The sequence below is a fragment of the Chlamydotis macqueenii genome, chromosome 6 (genome assembly GCF_036417535.1).
Source record: "Chlamydotis macqueenii isolate bChlMac1 chromosome 6, bChlMac1.mat, whole genome shotgun sequence".
Lineage (NCBI taxonomy): Eukaryota > Metazoa > Chordata > Aves > Otidiformes > Otididae > Chlamydotis > Chlamydotis macqueenii.
Genome location: NC_141561.1, coordinates 12,805,242 through 12,827,084, shown reverse-complemented (window position 1 = coordinate 12,827,084; position 21,843 = coordinate 12,805,242). Strand labels below are relative to the sequence as shown.

The 21,843-nt window shown below is 47.0% G+C and overlaps 1 protein-coding gene across 2 annotated transcripts in view; it reads right to left on the bottom strand.

Annotated features, from left to right (window-relative positions):
- Positions 1-21,491, bottom strand: part of LOC104475272 (uncharacterized) — a 46,877-nt gene extending 25,386 nt beyond the window's left edge. The window contains exon 1 of one of the 2 annotated variants that reach the window (XM_086750389.1): positions 21,360-21,491. The gene's annotated coding sequence lies outside the window, so the exon portion shown is untranslated. The remainder of the gene's footprint in view (positions 1-21,359) is intronic. The other variant, XM_086750388.1, reaches the window with a different exon arrangement.
- Between the last annotated feature and the right edge of the window lie 352 nt (positions 21,492-21,843).

The window sequence follows — 21,843 nt, the reverse complement described above, 5'->3', positions numbered from 1 at the left end:
GCTCTTTCAAGTTGGATTTGCACCTCTTCCCTTCCCCTCCATTTCAATTAGCTATGGAAATTATTTGTTATTTGGTTGTTGTTTTCTTTTTCCTACCTCCTTTTGCCTGCTCATCTGTTTCAGAAGCTTTAAGAACACCAATGGCTGGAGAAGACTCCAGTTGGTGTCTTCCCTGTAGGAAATGTTGTGGCTTGCAATTCACACGTCTAATTGCTCTGCTTGACCTGCTGCTGGCCAGGGTGGAGAGCTCAGAACCAGGTGCAGCATCCTGCCTTTCCCCCAGCTAGGAGCAAGGAGATGTTGGGGCTATGAGTGCTATGGGTGGAAGAAAGGAGGCATCACCACAAACAGGTGGGGCCAGAGAGGGGCAGGAAGGTTGATTGCACTGGGAGACAGAGAAGGCCACAGGAACATAACAGCTTCTTGAAATAGGATCTCTGCCTATGGGGAACTGTTGTTCTACTGCTATGCAGCTGTTATTTTTCTGCTAATGACTCTGTGACTTCAGAGATATGGCAGCTGGTGAACTGCCCAGGGCTGAGCAGAAGTGGTCAGTTTGGACTAGGAAGGAGCTCTGGGTTCCTCCACTTGGAGGCACCAGGGTAAATGCCTTTAGGCACAAATCCTAACATGCTGGAAAGAGCACATATTCCAGAGGGCAACTTTCCAAGTGTGGTCTGCCCTAAACAGCTGTCACCAAAAGTTTCCCAGAGTAGATCACTTATGTCAAGATTTTTACATTAAATGGTATCAGACGCATTTAAGATGGGAGAATCTTTCTGGGTTATCTTTGACCCTAGCTGGGTATTCACTCCCAGGTGACCCCAAAGGAAAGGGATTTGGAAAGATCAGAAGACTGGAGGCAACACAGATTCATGTGATTTCTCACCAGACACAAACCTGGCCTCACCTACTTCCTTCCACATGTTCATGCCATGCATGGTTTACTGGCAATGTTCGCAAAGTTGCCATTAAGAAACAAATTCTATTACTGATTAATACCAACACATATGCTCTTAGGATGCTCCTAATCACACATACATATTTTAACTTGTCAGTATTGCCAAGGGATTCTCTTTGGTGCTCCACCAGTTTGTACTCTGTAGTGAAAGGTGATGGAGGAGAAGGCAGGACATGACCCTTTGTTTAGACCCAGCTGTAAGAAAATTGTTTTGTTTGCTGAAATGCACTGGATACTTTGTGCAAGTAAGCTGCATCTTCTTGCAGCGCAGGTTAGCCACTGCACATGTAAACTCGATCCCCTCTCTGTGCTGTGGATCTCAGATATTAGCTACATCACACAGTCCCCATGACACTAAGACTGAAGGAGACCCACCCTAGACCCAGAATCACAAGATATCCCATGCCCCATCCTAGGCTTGCAGAGTCTGAAGTTGGCTGCTCCCAACCAGCTCTGGGATCTATATTTCCCTAGCAGTATGAGAAAGGTATCATTACTTTCACTCCATTCTGAAAAATGTACCAAGTGTCTTATGAAGGTTGCTATGCTCTTGTTACCTTTTTTTTTCAACTGTGAAAAAATAAGACACAGCTCATAGTAGCTGATGAAAGCCATCACATGCACGTTTATATTACCAAGGCTGAACCAAGAGCTATTACTAAGAGCTGAACCAAGAGCATCACAGCTGAGCTGCAGGCAACTAACCAGCCTTCTTTTAATAACTTGGCTCCCGCACAGCACTGAAAGTCTGCAGCCTTTGTGGTTGTTTCAGAGTACCCACACTTACCCAAAGCCGAACACTGTACAGCAAGGACAGACAGAACCACTCTGTAGATACAACTCAGTAATATCAATTAAAAGAGGGAAAATATTGCCTATGCAGGCACTCAGTCACTCATGGGAAAGAGACATGAATCCTTTGTAAACATCTTTTATAAGGAGTACCCTGAGAAGCCAGGGTGGGGATGCTGCAGCCAATGTAATGGTGAGATTCTCATGCAACACGGTGCCTCAAAAAAGGATTTAACCTCAACTTCATAAATACTGCCCATCAGCAATTCCTGCATATAGCTATAACACCTCAGAAAGTTTAATTACCACTTAAGAAATGGAAGACAAAATGAGCTATGTGACCTTTCCCACCCCAGATCCTGTAGGTCAGCATTATTTAAGACAACTGGGAGCCTGAGAAGCTAAACATTAGTGTTGGCAGATGAACAGATGGATGGATCACTGCCAGCATAATCCATCTTCCCACTTGCCTCCATAGGACTGGGTGACATTCAAAACTAACTACTTCCCTATGCAAAGAGAAATGCACGCAAGGCAATGAGCAGGCTTTAAAATGGACTCATCAGCTGGCAGGACCAGTGGCAAAATGCTTTATGGCTGCTATTTAATGCTGCAGGCGAGGCTGTAAATAAGAGACATCAGGCTGTGACAGAAATGGGAAATGTAGTGACCACAGTGGATTTGCTGTAAGCCAACCCCTAAGCAAGTCGTAAAAATCTGTCAGGATGCTGTCATTTTTCCTTTGTGTATAAATGCTCTAAATCTAATTAACCTTTTAATCAGAGCAGATAAAATTATAGTATTATCATCAAAGGAGATGCTTTATCTACAGTTTCAGGAAAAATTTTGATCTCTGCTCAGCTTGAATAATTTTTTTTTTTTTCCTTGTGGCTCTACAAGTAAATCCCCCAGACACTGAGTAAAGTCCATTTCATAGGAGATTTCTTAACACAACCAGTAATTGTACAGACGTCAGCTTGCCTGTAAGTTGCCAGGTGGTCCAGAGCCTTCAGACCCAGCTCAAATACCTGTTGCCTGAGTACAGAGAATGCTCCTGCTCCCTGACCAGGGCAGGCACAACAGGAGCTGTGACGCACTGCACCAGAATGAATCACGTTACCCTGCCAACAGAGAGGGCACTGAAACCCACAGACTCCCACATATCCCAGGACTTTCTGATGCTCAGCGAGGATTCAAAGTTAAAAGAATTTCCTTCATGTACATTTATGCCTACAGAACCCCAAAGGATATCTCTTACTAGTCTACAATGTCGCCCAGATCAGACTGTATGTTGTGGGGTTTTTTTACAGCGGCTAAAGTCCCCAGGATTTTCTGCATCTGCTGGCAAACATCGGTATTGTTGACAAAGTCAGCCTGCACAGTCAAGTGCAGAAATAACCCCAATCAAGACCTCAATCTGGGACTCCAGGTGAACGAAGCTTCCTGACTAACCAACTGCAGCATCTGGCTTCGCTGAACTTGCCTGTGCAATCTGAACCAAAAAAGCACTCATTTCCATTTACTATTGCCCATATGCCACCTCTAAATATACTTACATTTTCGCGTTTATGCAACATTCAGTACAAAATCCATACGGCCGCTTTCAGCAAGCAGCAACAGCAAGAAGGTTAAGTTGAAAAGAGTCTGGAGATGGAGCTTGTAAAGATTTCTTTCTAAGCACTATATAACACTCATTGCAGACGGACAGTGATGGAAGAGCTGTTATGACCTGCTCCAGAAGGTAAAATGGATTTCTTTTATACGAAGTGTCTACTAGTGATCCCTCTGGAACAGAAGCTGGGTGGCAAAGCAGATCCAGGTCTATGCTCAGGAGTGTCAGAGCCTCTAGCACTACAGCCTCTAATTACCTTGACCAGACTCATCTAAGACCTCCACCCTTGCTCCTGCCACCGATTGCTCCTGCCAGCCCTTGTCCTGGTCCTTGCTTGAGCTAGGCTGTATGTATACTGATTCTGGCCTGGCCAACTTGACTTCTTGAGTGACATCAGAGCTGTGTTGGGACCATGGCTTTTTCTGGTGCTTGTTGGACTGCTGGCTGAACCAAGATACCGTCATGAGGCCCACTCTGCTGTTCCCATTTTGGCACAGTGGGACTATATCCCTTGTCAGGTACCCCACATTCAACCTGCCCTGCTGCCTGGCTTCCACCTCACCTTCCTTTCCAGAGACATCCACCTTTATTTGCTCTCTGACAAGGAGTTTTCCAAGCCCTTGGGTTTGGTGAGTATTACTTCCCCAGGTTAAATAAAAGAAATAAATGTTCACATGAAACAAGAGAGTAGAAAATTAAGGGTTTCCAAATGTCCCACGCAGCAACCACTGCCAGGAGACCTTCCAGGATGTAGAAGCAAAGCAGCTCTAGCCTGTCACAAGTGGCCTTCTGACTTCTGAATGGCAAACTACCCAAATGAGAGCCTTTGAACGCTAAGGACTTGCTTTAACAGATAAAGGGCAAAAATGTGTTTGCTACAATTGCCTAAATCACAGGGAAAAAAATGCGTCAGCCAGTTAACTACTTCTGGATAATGCTTACCTTAACCATCAAGACTACAAGACCATTAGATATTCATACCCACTGAAAAAGGCTACATGCCTGTAAGAGCCTGCAGTCAGAGCAGTAAGTCAGGGGCCTCATGCTGCTATTACTCCCAGTCTTACAGATGATGGGTTCTTAACTCCAAAAATTGTTGTATCCCTTGTGGGCACATGCTGTGTTAGACTTAATCTTGACAGATAGCAAAGAATTGATCACAGAATTATAACATAACTGGTTGCTTAGCTACCAATGATCACTACACAGTTATATTTGCTGTGTGCAAACAGCCCAGTGCAAACCAATTATCCGTCATTACGGCTCTAAAAATGTCAATTTCAGAGAGCTGAAAACAACTGTGAGCCAGCTAAGAAAGGACATCTGAGTAGCAAAATACAAACGATAATTGGGAAACTTTTTTTTTTTTTTGCTAAATTTTCAAATAGCCACAATCCTGTGGCTGAGGAAAGTAAATATATTGGTTTGGGAAAAAATAGTGTTCTTGTTTATTGGGAAAGTGAAAGCACATGTTATATGTGTATAAACACTGGGAAAATATGAAGTAGTAAATAAAAATTACAAGCTAAGAATTGCACAAAACTGATAAGGGAAAAAAGAGAATTAAAGAACTTCAGGATTAATGATGGCGTGAGGGAGCTGAAATATGTTGGGTCCTAAAAACAGCATAGTGTCACTCCAAAAATGAAGTGTAACTACAGTTAGTACCAGTGCCATGAATATAGAGTAAGTAGAAAGCTACCTCTGTCAGCTGCTCAGCAATAACTGTCTTGGGAGCTCTGCAGCATTCATCTGAGATGATTCTTTTTTTTTTTTTCTGAATACCAAAATGTGAGATAAGAGTGGCCTTAGACTTAGGTCAGTTTGGAAAATAGATTTCATAAGAGCAGCACATTCCTGTTGGCTGGAAACAGAAGCTAGAATAAAGCAGACTACAGAAAGTTGCATGACTTCATAGTGAAGATATTTAACCTCTAGAACAATTTTCTGGGGGCTGTGATGATTAATGGGAATGGCTCATGCATGGGAAACAGCCTCATGTCTGCATGAGGCAGACGAGAAGAGCCAGCAGGTGCAGTGGTTGCAGGGATCTGCGAATGTCCCTTCGACTTCTTGAAACATAGATATATGGATATTGCTACTTAATACACTGTGAGGAGCCACACTCTTATTTCTCACAATTAGGTGCTATTCTTTTGTGTTGCATCCCCAAAGATAAAATCATTAAATCTCCCACAACGATGACCTTCCTTTAGCAGGTCTATCTTTCATCTATCAATCAAACTCAGCTTTGGTGCCAGATCTGGGGATAAGCTGCTGTACTTGGATGCCTTACCAGCAGCACATTCACAAGAGTACGCACCACATAGATGCTGGCGGGTTAGATACTCACAGGCTAACCCATGGACTGAATTTATCACCATAGCTGTAAACAATTCATGCTCAGCATTGCTGGTGTCCAGCCTCTCATTTCCTCAGCGGTTCATCTTCCCTCTCCTAAAACACCTGATAACAAAAGCAGATACAGAGATTTCTGCCTTCCTTGCATGTGCTGTAAAGCGCAGCTATGCTCTGTCTGATCATGTCCTTATGACAATTTAAGCTCTCTGAAGGCAGGAATAGTCAGGGCGGGATGCAGCCACAGCAGAAATGGGTTTGGGCTGAATGCTCTACTTCTCTCCAGTAAAAACTGCATGTCCTGTGTACAGGAAGGATAAGGGCCATAAGCAGTACGCCCTCTGCAAGACCTGGGCGGGAGAAATCCCCTGCCCCGAGTAACCTGCAGTTTACAGAGAAGAAGAGAAAGGAGGAAATAGGTCAATCTGACTTCTTTATGCAACACAGCACAATATAGTAAAAATAAATTCTATAGGGGACATATAGCATCTTTTTGCCTTTGACTCCATTATGAGATTGCTTCTTATTTGGCCAGGAGAGCGGAAGCAAAGAACAGACTGAGCAATTTTGAGGTTGATAGCAAATGAACAGAGACAACTGTGTTCCTCCCTACTGAAGAGATGTACAGAAACTGCTTGTAGTGCTTCAATGTCAGAAAGTATTTTCTTTTGTAGAGTTTGAGCAGAAGCTCAGGAAAAGATAGGTTACAGGAGTCACTAGATCAACTTTGCATTTGCTGTGGCAGCTATTGTACTCTGAGGAAGTTTTACAGTGAGGGTGGTGAAACACTGGCACAGGTTGCCCAGAGAGATGGTGGATGCCCCATCCCTGGAAACATTCAAGGCCAGGTTGGACAGGGCTCTGAGCAACCTGCTCCTTGCAGTGAGGTTGGACTGGATGGCCTTTAAAGATCCCTTCCAACCCAAGCTATTCCATGATTCTATGTATGCAGTATACTGAGAGATGCTGCTTGCATATGTATTAACAGTTGTGCGTGGCAATGCATGCATGTGTTACATAAAACACTGATCCACGTAGATGCTGACTAAATGAGATTGGTTCATAAACACCACAATCTGCCCGCTCTGAAGAAATATTAGAGACCTAGGAACAATTTCATGAGAGTGAGTCTGTGTGAAAGATGGGAAGTGCCTCTCTCAGCTGCTGTGGCGTCCAGGCCATCTGTCTGAAGGGTTGCACTCTGCCCTGGAGGTCAGCGTGTAGCAGCTGAGTCTGTTTCTGTATGTGCAAAGCCATCTTCCTTGTGTAAAAACAGGGCTTTGCCACCTCCTGAGAGACGGAGGAGTTCTATTGCCTCTTCTGCCCACTGTAGATCTACCCCAAATTAACACTGTCTGCTACTAATCTCTTGTTAACTATAAAGGCCCTCAGGTATGTAAACCTGGACCAAATGGAAAAGGCCCCAGGAAATAATGGGCTTACCTCACCATATTCCACTGGCAGCACTGCTGAGAACATGGTGGAAAACTTGATTTATTAAAATTAATGAAGAAACTGGCTAGTCTTGAATAATTCATGACATATCAGCTGCTGCTGAGGTAATAGGAGCTCAGCAAGATCCTATTTAGCACTGCATAGTGCCTAAAATCTTTAAATAAAATGAAGTCAAAGATTGCCTAGTTAAAGATTGAAGGGCTTTCTCCATATGAAGTGGGAAGCCCTGACTCCTGTCGCTGAGGTCATCCAGCTGCCATCAGCAAAAACACTGAGGTATCTCAAATGAAAGCCAGGCAGCTAACATCACCAGTTTTTGCTAGGGCATGAAACATTTTGCCTCAGCTACCTACTTCTGCAGAATATAATGGCTCAATTTTTCATGATTCTTACTGAAATCAAGTTTAGATTTCAGTATTTATCATAAGCTAGGGATGTCTGAGGGTGTTGGCTTGATTTTCTGATCATTATTTATGAAAATAAATCAGACGGACATGCAAAGAAGTAGGCACTACCATCTCAGTATACAGATCTTAAGGTGCAATCTCTGCTGCTGCTCAGGGCTTTCACCAGCATCAGCAGAATGAAATTACCCACAGCCTGGGCAGTGTTAGGCCAGGATTTTGGAAGCATGTCAGCAGCCCTGGAACAGAATCCCACTAACTTAATCTGGTGCCACTTGATGAAACAAGGGCTCTTTTTCAACTCTGATGAAGTCAATGCTAAAACCTTTGATAAATGTGTAAAAGCAGCAGCAAAATCAGGCACTGTAATTAGATGGCTGATACTCTTTTTCCTATATGTCCTCCTTCTACAGAGGTCAGAGGAATTATAGTTAATAAAGAAAGACGAAAAACAGATAAATGCAATGAACACCCTCCTGCCTCCCAGCTGCTGGTACAGGGTCTCCTAATGCAATCACGAAACTCTCCACTAGCCACAGCTTAAAGACCCTCCCTGAAGACCATCACTTTCTCTCTTTCCAACTGGTGATGATGGGAACTGGCCCTACAGGCCACCGCCGTGTCCAGTACTGTTCTCAGCTCTTGTTTGCATTGCATTCCTTTGTCCCCCACGTAGGAATTTGTGATATGGTACAGCAGCTCTGGATCATATTAAGACAGTTGAACAAGACAGCCTTTGACTCAAGATCCTGATGAACAGGGAGAGATCCTGATGCCTTGTTGATTGCCTCAAGCCAGATTTTATTTCCAGATGCCATTCCTGCTCCAGCCAGAGCAGATGATTTTGGCCAGGCCTGTGTCTGAAGTATTTTGGTAGAAGTACTCTGATGTAGGCAATTGGCATCATGAGAAATTTGACCTAGCCCTAGGAGACCGCCAGTTTCCTCTCTTCTCCAAAAATACTGTTTCATCAATCACTTGTGAGAGTGTTTAAAAAATTAAAGCCAACTCCCCTTGCCTTGAAATGGAGGCAGCACTTTCTCCTCTTGCTGTCTGTTAATAGCCTCTCTGCAGGAGGTCACAGGACACTGATTTACACTCCTGAGCTTTTTGTGGACATAGGTTAAGAACATTCAGAGAAGCCACAAAGTGACATTGTGACTTCTCACCCTGAAGTGTGCAAATGAAGCAAATACTGTGACTCCCACAGCTGCAGAGTGGGAGATGCTGTGAATAGGTTGTAACCTGGTAACATGTGAGACCTAATGTCTGACCCCTAATCTCCCGGTGTCCTCCCAGACAAGACCCTCCAATTCCTGTATTTCAGCTCTGATATCTGTCAAAGGAGAGTCTTTGAGCACCAAGAAAAGTCAGGTAAGGTTTCCTAAAACTGAAGTGAACTAACTGAACTCTGGGACCTGTGTTCAAGTGCAACAGCTCCAAGCCACTGTCTGAGCACAAGCTGGCATGGCTCTAGCTACCTCAAAGGACATGGGTACCTTCCTCTCTCAAGCTGTAAGGAAAGGCAGGCATCTGAGCAAGGACAGGACTGTGGTATCAAAGGACCATGAAGCATCTACACACCACCAGGGTAACCATGTGTGTGGTTGTGTCTTGGCAGCTGCTTTTAGCCTTTCACCATTGTTTTCTTCTCCTTTTCCTTCTTTCTCTCTCTCTCCCTCTTTTTTTTTTTTTAACAGTCATCTGTTATGTTCCAGAAAGGGCACCTGATTAGTGATGATGTACAACTGCTCTGGGAGCTGGTTTAGGAGGCACAGTACCCCGCTGACTTGCCAGACAACAGCAGTTGCTATGTGGCTTCCTTTGCTTTGTTCCTTCAAGAGACCAGTTGGTATTTACAGCATTTTCTCTAAGCAAGGCATCATCCCTGAGATATGCTCATATGAGAGTGCTTCAGGGGATTCCAGCTGGGAGGTGTGTAAAGGATTTCATCATTAAAAAAAACCAAACCAAAACAAAAAAAACCCCTCCACCACACCACAAAAAAAACCCCACAAAACTCCAAAGAAATCCTGGAAGAGATGCTGTTTCCTTCCAAGTGATTGTGAGGTAGGGACTGTAGGAGAAGTAGGGAAGCAAGAGTTTTACCCCTTATTCTGCCGATACAATCCCATTTTTTTTCATGAAGATATTAAAAGTCCACTTCAATGCAAACCATTTTGGGGAAGGATGGAGGCTGGAGCCTGTTCAAACATTCACCTGGTTTCCACTTTCTCAGCTTATACAGTGAAAAAAAAGTTAAGAGAAGGGCACAAAGCAGTCTAGCTCTTTTCCAGGCAGAAAGGAAGGCAAACTTGGTGTAAATCAAGAGTAAAACAATTTACATGCTTCTGTCAAGTTTGTTGGGATTTTTAACATAAAAGATAGAAAATGGACGTAACTGAGCTGGCTAGGACTTCAGAGACACTGGGGTCTGGGAATCACAAAATAGTCTTTAAGTTGCTTGAAGAAACAACATTTGTTTCTCCAGGGTATGACAGTGAGGGAATAGAAGGGCCCTTCTCCCAGTTCTGCCCTCAGTGGCGGTGTGCTGAAGGCACGCTCAGTGCCACTAAGGGGTGAGATCAGCTAAGTGTTAAACTTGGCTTAGACTAAGCTGGGGGGGACGGGGGACGGAGGGAGAAGAAGTAAAATGCTTTTTTTATTTTCTATAAGCATATGGTGGAACTAAGCCAAAAATGTGTATTTGTACTGCTTTGCCCAAGGCAGCATAAGCACCTTCTCTGGTGAATCACTAAGTCCCCAAAGCTTCTGCTCCTCCTAAACGAATGCCACATATCCTGGGGAAATGCTGGCAGGTAGAAGGACACTGTGACTGGGCTGGGCTAATGCATGATGTGTGTCCGTGGCTGAGGGTCTGCAGGATTCTGCCCCAAACTCTCTAGGATTATGACATTTGGGATCTAATCCCCAGTGTCTGACTTTACACTATGCCCCAATTTAGCTCAGTTTTTCTGCTATTTTCTAATCTTCCAAAAAGCATTTTCCCAATCTGTTGCCCAGTATCTCTCAGGAAGCTGGTGACAGCAGTTCGTCACTGTTCAAGGGCGAGCATGAGTGGAATGCTGGCAGGTAGGTGCACAAGATAGCTTTGGAGGTGAAGGAAGACAAAGATGGACAGAAGACTGATGCCACCATGACAAGTCACACACAGCAGGCAAAGTCTGGAAAAAAGCCGTTTGCAAGATGGAGATAAGGGAGGCAGGGCCTCAGATAAATCTGAGGCTTCCTTGCAGCCACAGCAGCCATGTTAACATGCACTAAATGAAGACCAGGCTCAACTGTTTTGATGTTAATTGCCTGGCTGCTTTAATTGGATATACACTTCTAAGTCCTAAAGGCAGATGTGTGACAAGACAAACTGATATTTACCTCTTATCTTCTTTATCTTGGTTTGCCCATTGCTGCCTGGTCAGTAAATGTTCCCAAGCATTATAATTGTCCACAGGATGGATTTTTATGCAAGAGGAACCAGTAACATTTTACACCTGAAGTGACTGTTCAGGCTCTGAGTAGTTTTGACTACTCTGTCCAGAGTTCAGTTTCTGCTCCAAGGAATGCCTCCAAGGCACCGATAACCATCAGCAGCAATCAGATAGTAATCACTGAGCTGCAGGGCCGCTCACGGGCACTGCAGTGACTGCACTTGGATGCCCAATGGCCTCTGAGGATGTGACACTTGCATCACTCATGCAATGCAGTGTGTCCCTCTGGACTTGCGGAGGGACACACTGGTCTTGTGCTGTAATGACACACGGAGCTAGAGGGTCAGTTACCACAGAGTGTTTTGAGCTGGGATGTTATGAGCATGGCTGAGGATGAAGTAGATTTCTAAGAGAAATGGATCCTGGCACACTGGGCTTCCTGCTGCAGTCTGTGCCAAGGGGCTGGCATGCGGAGGGATGCAGGATTGCTGAGTCCAACTTCTGCCTTTTTCCTTTGGCTCTTTGCTGTCCAAAATGACGTAGGATAGGAACATCATGGAGGAAAACACCCCCACTGCTTCTGAGCCCTGCGCTGCCCCGTGAGCCAATTTGATTAGGTGGAGCACCAGGTTTGTAGTCAGGCCCAGCAAGCTGCCAGCAGCCTGTGTGGTGCAGAGCTGGCATGTGGTTCCAGGCAAGGGCTGGCCCCGCACTTGCACCAATATACTGACACACCCAGCCTGGCTCCACTGGGGTGTCTCTGAGGCTGGGGAGTAAATTCCTGCTAATGTGGCTGCAGGTTATCTTACAGTGATCCCTGTTACAGCAGCAAGACATTGTCTCAGCCTCCTTATCTCAGCCTCTGGCAAGGCTTTGTATTGAGAGAACTCAGCCTCTGTCCCCCACCCCCATTAAAGCGTCAATTACATAAAAGCAGAGAAAAAAGAATTATTTTGCATCAAGGAGTGCAGGGTCTTTCACTAAAGAAAGTGGGGGAGAATCCCTCAGTAGGGTGTAGTCTCACACCACAACCTTTGCGGTCGGGTTCCTTCCCTGGGAGGAGGCCCTGAGGCTAAGAGTCTTCCTGTTGCTCCAGGACCCCATGAACACCTGGGCAGTGGTGCAGTCTACCATGTGCCCATCAGCCACGCTTGAGACACAGGGACAGGGGCAAGAGGTTGGCCACTGCTGTGTGAAGGGGTTTCCTAGACAGGCGTGTGCTTGCAGCAACACTGCTAGAATGCTGGAAGACACCTCTGACTGCAGCTCTCCTCCCTCCTTGCAGGTCAATTCCCCTCAGTGAGGACCACCCCTGTGTGCTGAGCCTAGAACCAGGTTCATCTCCGTTACATGACCACAAACCTGTCCTCACACTGAGTACATTGAATAGAAAGGGCAACTTGGACTATTGCATAGAAAAAAAAGCAGTACCGTAGGCTTGAGTTTATCCTTAGTTATATGGATGTAAATAACGTGATCAGATGCAAGTAAAATACCTGATTTTGGCTACTGCCAGAGCAAGGAGGACACTGCATGGGGTACAGAGCTACCAAGGGAAGCTACAGTGAAATCAGCCACTTCTTCGAGCCATTTACCACATAATGAGGCAGGATGAATCAATAATATGTATCGAGCTGGGAAAGTTAATCTGCATCCAGAGCATCATAACAAATTAAAAGGAAATAAAATCAGTACAATTCCACTGACTCTCATTACTGTCACAGTGGAGAGTAATTAAAATCCATGGGCCAAATTCAACACTGGAAGAACTCTTACGAAGCCAGAGGCACTGTACAAGGGCATTGCTTTTTCCAGATGCTATGTTTTTCAAACAGTAGCAGGAATGGCAAAACAGGCAGAGAGGAAAGGGCAGGATAAGAATGGAACCTATTTAGGAGCCAGGCACTCTACTTCTTGCTCCTTCTCACCTGGAGTCATGCTGCCTGCCTGCAGCTTTGGTGCTTGATGGGGCTGAAATCTCTAAAGCTCTGATGACAAGGCCTCCCCAAGCCAATATACAACTGCCATTCATCAGCCCTGGCTAATACCCCTGTTCTGCCTCTTCCCTGATCCACTGCCTTACCTTGCTCCCTCTGAGGTCCTCTCTCCTCCACGCTCCTCAGCACAGCCACCCCTGCTACACCCTCTCTTCCTTGCCACAGAAATTCCCTTCCCTACCACAGAGCACCCTCTGGTACCCTGTTGCCTGATGAGGCTCTCAATCCCTTTCCTATAAACTCTTTGTCCTTTGGCCCTTCTGTGTCCCTGAAGAAGCAGCAGCTGAAGGAAGACTATCACTTGCCCCAAAGCCATAGCCACTTGCACCCCCATTACAGCTTTGGTCCAGCCCTGCATGAATGATGCGCTGGAGCTGTGCTACGAAGCAGGGATTCAACTTGAAGTAGCATCTGCTGCCCACGCCTTGGTACCCTGCCCCTCTGTGAGGTCCCACTGCCCCAGGTGGCTCTGTTGCAGCTCAGTCCAGCAGCTCATTCCCACTGGGTGGAAGGAGAATGTGTGATGCACAGAAAGCACATCCCTCATCACTGCACACAGCACTGTGTCCAATTAATCAGCACCGCAGCACCAGGTGAGAGCACAGCCACTGCACAGGCATCCAGAGAGGCAGCTGATGGTGACAGCAGCTGCTGACAGCCAGCAGAACTGGGGAAATAAATGCCAAAGTTTAGTTCACAGGGCTCAGGGGTTGGAAATAATCATTAAAGGAGAGAGGCACTGGACAGAAGAAATCAGTTTGGGGCAGTCCTATAGCCCATATCTAGCAGATTACATCTCAGCATTCTTGTCTAGCCTTCAAGTTTATGATCCTCTCAGCTCCTGTTACTACACTCTGTGCGTGGTTTCCACTTAGGAAAGATCAGCTGACATAACAGGATTATGCAGCTGCTGAATATCCTGTGTGTCAAACTGCAGTCAGCACATGTATGTTACTGCTGAAGACTCTTAACTCATGGACACATTTACTATGCAATAATTATGACAATCTACAGAGGTCATCCAAAGTGGATTGTTAATGCCATTTTACAAATTGATGTAGTGTGGTCCCGCAGGTGGAATCATGGACTGAGAGCTGTATTTCCAGACATACCATGCTCTTGTTCACTGTCTGGAAAAGTGGACATCTCACTTGACCTAGCTTTGCGTCAGTATGCCTTTCAGAAGTTCAGTCACTCTACTAACACATATCCACCTCTGTAACCACGTTCAGATCCACCAATGAACAGCACAAAAGCCTCATTCTTAAAAGTGTTCAGCACCTATATTCATAGCCATGTTATTACAGAATGTGCTACATCATTTCACCAAAAGTAAGTTCTCATATCTTTCAAAACAATTCAGCGGGGACTGCAGAGACCCTCTGGAAATCTGCCCCTTAACTAAGTGCCTATCTAGAGGCCAACCTCCCTCATTTCCCTCATTTCCATCTGAAAATAGCAGACCACCTCTCCTAGTCCAGGAAGCCAGGACTTCTCTGAGAGGAAACCCTTTTAGCTAGCCCACTGAAAATGAGCAACATGAGCTTCTGCTGTGTCATGCAAGCAGGTGCATTCACCTTGGCTACTGTAGGCAGGCAAGGCTGGGTCTTGTTCTGGGAGGAAAGCAGAAGGCATGACCAGGTAAGGGAAAGCATTTCTTCCAAAGGTCCTAAGAAGGGAAAGTATGTCTATATTTTCCTCTTTATGGTGGGGTAGGAACATAATTTTTAATGCTGTACTACTTAGCACTTATACAGATCATCTGCCCTTCCTATTACAACAACTTTGAGTTGATTAACATGTAGACATTCTCAAAGGGATTACTCTTTACGGTAACAGTAGCTTTAGGCATAACTGGAGTTTTCTTCTGAATATGACTTTACTCATAAAGGACTGTGTTTTGGCACAGTCTTTATACAAGGTGAGATACAGCTGAAAGCATGGCTCCTAATGCAATGAGGAAATAAAGTTGCCGACTCTCATCCCTTTGGACAGGCCAGAGGGAGGAGGGAGCTTCTTCCTATAGAGGTTAAAAGCTATTCTGTAAAAAAAAACAAAAAAAAAACCAAAAAAAAAAAAACAAGCCATGCACTAGTTCATACTGGAGTGTTATAAGCATGGAGGAAATGGCTGATATGGCTATGGGCTATACTAGGGCATGCAGTTGCTTCTGGGCAGGGCTAGCTCTGTTTCATGGATTCACTTCATGCTACTGCTGTCATGAACAAAAGCCTGAGGAGTGTGCTAAGAGTCAGAATAAAAAGTGTTACAGAGTTATTGCTCTACTGCTTGCATGTGACCAGAAATAACGCAGTGCTGTGTAGATGAGCAATGACTGTGTCCTCTGGGGATGTGGCTATAAGGCAATCAGGTAGAACAGAACCTAAAATAAAGTGCAGATCTTCCCTCAAAGACACAACTGCTATGGAGAGACTTTTGTGTTAGCAGACCTGGTTCTCAGAGCCAGCTCTGGGATGTCAGCTCTTCCCATACCTGCTGGAAGGTGTCCTGAGAGTCAAGTGGTAGAGAAAACCAGCAAGCTGTGCACCTTAATCTTAAAAAGCTGATCAGCTCAGAGGCTGCTTATCAGTAAGGATGGCTTCCATGGCCTTCTCTTTCCTCTTTCAAAAACAGATTTTCTTTTTCTTTCTTTTCTCTCCAGTGACTTTGGCTGACATTTGTTCTCAATGACACTGAGCTTCTAAAGAAGCTGAACTAATGACTTGTGAGGTCTCCCTCACAAGAAGGGTGGGAGGTATGGCTTCTGCAAGCATACAGCACTGATTTCCAAAAACACATCTAGCCCTTAAACTAGGAAGAGGACTGGTGCACTGGGGCTCACAGACAGGTTATCTTGTGTTGTGGAAACATGAACCCTGGTTGTCCACAGAGAACACAGCTGTTGCAAAAGCTGTGGTAAAAAATGGGGCACATTAGAACAAAACATTTAAGTACCGCAAACCAGGCCTCCTGAGGGAGTGCTCTCAGATCTTCTTATAATTGAGAGGTCTCAGTTCAGTTCAGGCTTGAGGTTTTTCCAGGTTAAACTACCACAGCACCAATTAGCAGTGAAAATATATTGATCCTTTATGAGCAGCAGTTACCTCTCTGGCTCTTGAAAGGTGCTTTCTTGAAAGGGGTCTTTTAAGAGGTACCTCCTCTTGAAAGAGATTGCTTCTGTCTACTCCTAGAAGCAAGTTGGAAGGATCAACCACACCACCGTGAGTGACAGGAGTACTTCAGCACAGAGCTGATTGATAACCCCAGACACTGATGACCTGTTAGTCCAGAGGGCTCAGCTTCAATCCAGTATCAGCCATAGCTGGTGCCAATTCTGCTCCAGTCAAGCTCTGAACCACTACTTCGCCTCTAGACCTCTCTGCAGGGTGGGTTTATTGAGCAAGGTGCCTGAAATGCAAAGATCCTTAAGATGAACAAGGACTTGATTAGAGGGAATGGCAGGCAAGTTGTCCTTGAGACAAGCTACAAAGCCAGCATATAAATCTGTCACAGCAGCTCTGACTGGCTGTGACACTAGGAACTAGCGCGTATCACTTCTGTGCTAGGTCTGAAAGGAGCTGTCTCTTCTCAGTGTCTGAGGCTCTTTAATTCCCCTCTTCCTGGGGGAAGAACCTTGTGTGAAAAGTTCAGCTGTGTGTACTCCAGGTCTTGTGAATCAGCCGCTTGTGGTCAAAGCCACACCTTTCAGTCGCTAACTGGCTTCTTAAACACGCCTGCAGAAACAGTCAGATTACTGTGTTGCAAACAAATGAGTTTTGACAGGACACTGCCAGCACTGCTCCCAGATACCCGGGAAGCCACAAGATGGGCTGTACAGTGTCTGACTGGAGCGGCTCTAGCACTGCATCCACAACTAGTGCACCGTCTGGCTGGCTCTGCAAGCACTGACAAAGAACCAAGTCTGTAAACTCCCACTAGCATCTGCTGAAGCTTCATATCCCAAAGGAAAAATGGTTTGCTTACATGTATCTTTAAGCATTTCAGCAGCAGAGAAGGCAAGGGCGTAGACACTCTCTCTAGCTAAAAACACAAAGCCATGTTTTTTCTTTATAAGAAAAAATTTACTCGTGCTCCTTGACTTCCTGTCTAGGACAGGAGATGGAGAAGGATTTCAAAAGCTTTAGTTCCTTTCTGGAAATAAGTCTTTAGGATAGGTGCTGTTTAATTCCTGATCGGGTTATTTTTAGAAGGTGAGGAGACTATCAAATCCAGGTTCCAAAAGGTCTGCAGAGAGCCCCGAGTTGTTGCAGACCCTGGGATATTATGGTAAAATGACTATTTGCAGACAGTGGAGAATTTTTTTTCTGTTTCCCCTTGTGCCTCACCTTGAAGCAGCTGTTAGCAAAGACAGAGAACTCCTGTGCCCCTCAGTGTATTTAATACAGCCTTGGCAAAGGGACTGCAGTCTGTCATCTCATGAATATGGGAATTGCCTAATTCTCCAGCTATTCTTATTACCTCAGCCTGAGGGTCCCAGCTTTCCATAACTAATTCCTGAAATCACAGACTTTCCCCTGTCCTTGCTGTCCTTGAGCAGCAAATCGCTGCTCCTCATATAACTGATGCTGGTTTCCGCTGTGGTGACACAGGTTTTCCCTGCATCCTCCCTGAGCAGGGATGGCACTGTGGACAAGGCTATGGACCCAGCTCTCCTGTCCAGTTCCCAGAGCTGCTCACCCTTTGTTGCTGTAACTTACAGCAGGGTGTTTTGAAAATAGCAAATACTGCATGGCACTCTGCAGTGGCTCTGAAGCCTGGGCAGTGGGCTGGCAGCAGTAACACAATCCATCCATGGCAGTAGAGGAGATCCCTCACCCTGTTCCTACAAGCCACGGAGCTCCCTGCCTCCTTCCATGTCCTACTTCATCTGCGACTCCCACAGAGTCTAGGGATTTGCAGGGCCTCCCACTTGCTGCTTCATTTTCCTCTCCCTGTCACGTATGTTCTCAGTCTACCTTCCCTCCCGGTGTCCATGCACCTGTTTTCTGCTTCTTCATTATTTTTCCTAATATCACTGATCCTGCCAGCGCTGTCCATCCTCCCAAGACTCAGAGCCAAAGCTGTTGATAATGGCTGCCACGAACCAGCTGTCAGGGCTGCTGCGATCTGCAAAGCAGCTGGAAGCTGAGGCTGAGCTAATTACGAAGGAGACTGCAAAACTTGTGGAGATTCTGGCCAGAGGTGCCTAGTTTATTCCCAGAGACAAATGGGCGCATCCTTTGAATGCTGGCAGGTGACATGTGAGCAGGAAAGTCACCAAGCTGTGGACAGCTTTACAATCCTGGCTAGAGTGCTGCATGTGATGCCTCCTCATCTCACAAACACCCACGACTGCTGCTGCCAAGCTGCTCTGGACAAGCAGAATCTGCTCACGTGCTGCAGTTGCAGCTGAGGAAATCTTAATGCTGGTTTCAAGCACGAGATTCCTGCAGAGCACAAGCAAGAAGAGATTTTTCTCAGAGGCCAAGAAGTAGCTACAGTAGCACAGGCTACTGAGTCAGGATCATGGCAAGGTGGAAAAAAAAAATTAAGTTCTTCCTGTTTCTTTTGTGATATAGCATTTTTTTTTCCCCAGAGTTTGTCAAAAGGGTAACTGCATCAATGGTAAATAAACCTGGATTATGTTTTCTAATAGTTCATTTCTTCTTCTTCATTCAAAACTGGCCTATATGGAAGCTGCAGAAGGAATCACCTTGGAAGTCCACAGTTTTGTAATCAGAACCTCCCTTTCAATTAGTCATATTATAGGGCTGTAAATACAATAATTCCATCAATGCTATGGAACAGTCATGCTGCATTTGTGTTAACATAAATGAGTGCTAATGTGCCATAGAGTTAATCTGATATGACAGTAATTGGCTGATGCCCAGCCATGGAGGCCCTGGAGCTACACTTGCTCTCTCTTCGCTACAAGAACTGTCCTCTGAAACATGGGCAAGGAAACAAACTGTGATATCATATCTTGCCTGCCAGCAATGAATGATGTTTCTTGCAACTGCAGCACCGAGGTGTTTGGGGAGGGGATTATTTGTTTTTTGGGGGAGTGTATTTAAAGTGGAACTTGATCTCCTACAAACTTAAATATTAAGAAATCAGGATTTCCAGAACACCTTGTAAGACTAGGTCAGACTCAGCAAGCACCCAATGGATATTAAACCCAGAAAAACCATAAAAGCATTCAGCTTGCTCTTTTACCTTCCCTCTGTGACTACTGGGAGCTGTACATCGTCACCTAGTCTGCAGTAGGCTTTTCTTACACAGATGAAGCTTAAGAAGCTTAAAACTTTGTAAATGCTTTGGGGCTGCTACCATTGTCTTGTGCAGTGCTCTACAGAGAGGGCAGCAGGATGTAAATCCGAGACTGCAGCTGGGGTTCTCTGGTTAGAGGCCTTAGAGGAGGTCAACGTAAGCAACGCCTAAGGATGGCAACCAGAACTCAAACACAGCCCATCTCCTGTCTGGGCCACAAAAGCAAGGGGACAGACTCAAGAACAGGATAGGACCAGGAGTCTTCTGGGTTACAACCACAGTAGGAACTACTTATTTTGCGTTTGGAAATATGCCCTTCAGAAAGAGTCTTTTGTGAGGGAGGCTGTCAAAAAAGTCATAGTGGATATCTAGGCTTTCTGTATTTGGCTCATCAGCTCTGTGCATGCTTTGCTGTCTGGCTGTACACTGCCTTACCTAATGCACCCGCATCCATGATGTAGCCCTTGTGTTCTACCCCAGTACAAACCAAACAACAGAGACGTGTTTTAATCAGAAACCATCCTTCTCAACACTATGGCACTAAAGGCACGTTGTTTTTGGCAATATGCAACAGCAATATCTCACAATCCCAAAGCATACATGGCCTGTCAATGCCTGTCAGTTCCTGGAGCAGCCAGTGAAATTAAGAGAGAATTTCATTAGGAGAGGTAGGAAAAAGCACCCTAAACAGAAGATTTAGTATCTGTGAGATGATGGCTCTGGATTTGACTTAAATCTCTGATCTGCTCCTCCATCTGTAAAATGGGATCAATAAAACCCTCCCGACTTGCAGCAGGGTTCCCAGTCTTAACTGCGGTCTGTGAAGCATTTTGAGAGACATGAATGAAAGAAGCCATTACCAAGCCCTCAGGCCTTACTATAATACCAACAAACAATGCAGAGTTGTTTATAATGCTTTTCAGTGCCACAATGCCTAGGAAATGAGGAAAGGCAAAAGCGGAGATGCACCCAGCCCTGCTTGGCTGCAGTTTAAATAAAAATGGTAGGAGCAGGTTCTGTAGATTTCCCTCCGGGGAATTCTGCTGTTTTCAATAATGCAGTAAAACTTCTGTCGCTATGGATTCAAGCAGATGCCTTTGCTAATAGCTCAGATATCAAAACCTATCATGAATTTGGGAAAATGCATCCTGGAGTTGAAAACGTTATGAACCACATGGAAACGAATTAAGAAATTACTCCCTTGCACCCCGCGGATTTAAAGAGCGAGGTGCTGCTCAGCCACCCCTTACAACAATCGAACTCAGGCTAATACCTTACAAGCACGCGATATTCCACCTCGCACAGGACAAAAGCCCCGAGGCACCTAAAAGGCTGAAACCTGCCAATTTGCAAAGTTGCTTCTGCGGCTGCTGTTTGAGATCCCGGAGAGAAAAAGCCGGTGGGGGGGCAGGGGGGGAAGGATGCTCCCCCGAAGCCCTGCACAGGGAGGGCAGCAGCCGGCGGCCCCGCGAGCCATCTGCGCGGAGCAGCGCGGTTCTCTGCGCCGAGAGCGGCCGCCGCTGAGCGCTGCGAGCGAGGAGCCGGCAAATGCACCGGCAAATGCAGGGGGTGGGGTGGGGTGGCGTGGGGTGGGGGGGGCGTGCGGGTCCCCCGGCAACGAGCAGGTGTCAGCTGGAGGTGTGGGAGGGTTTGGGAAACGTGTGTGTGCCCCACTTGCATTCCCGCTCCCCGGGCTGGGCACGGAGCTAGCGGCCGTCCGGGGCAGGCAGAAGGACCCGGGGAACGAGACCCAGCGAACAAATAAATACGTGAAAGGCTGCGCCCAGTTCCGCTCCCTGTGCGGCCCCGAGAGACGGGCAGAAGCCGGGCGGAGGCAGGGAGGCCACCACCAGCCCCGCAGCCCTCCCCGCCGCGCAGCCATTTGCCTTTGTTGCCGCTCCGCTCCCGCAAGGTGCGGGGCCGGGCCGGGGCCGGAGCCCGCGCCCCGGGTGCCTCTCCCCTGGGAAGAACGGCTCCCGCAGCGCCGCAGAGGGGAGACGTCCTGCAGCAGCGGGTCCCGAGAGGGACCTGCCCGCGCCCGCCCGCCCGCCCGCACCTACCTACCTGCGGAGCCCGCCCGGGACGCGCCGCCTCCCGCCTTTGTTGTGCATGCCCCGGCAGCGCCGAGCCGCCGGCCCGCCCGCCGCCGCCGCCCGTCCGGCCCCTCTGCGCCCGCCGAGCCGGAGCCAGGCCCCGGCTTAGCCCGTCGCCACGGCAACGGCGGGCGCGTGCGGGGTAACGGCCGCCGCGCAACGGCCGCGAGCCCCGCCTGCCGCGCGCCCGTGAAGGTGGGAGGGGCGGGGTGGTGGTGAGGGGAGGCGCGCGGCGGCTGAGGGGACGGGGCTGGGTGTCCCCGCGGGGCGTGAGGCGCGTGCCGGGGGGAGGGGGCGGCCCCGCGGGCGCTGGGCTGTGGTGAGGTTTTGTGCCCCTCGCCGGGCCCGGCGGGCAAAGCCGGCGGCTCCCCCAGTCTGGCCCGCCTCGGCCAGGACGAAGGAGGGGAGGCGGCTGGGCTCGGCAGCCCCCCGCCCCTCTCCGCAGCCCAGCTACC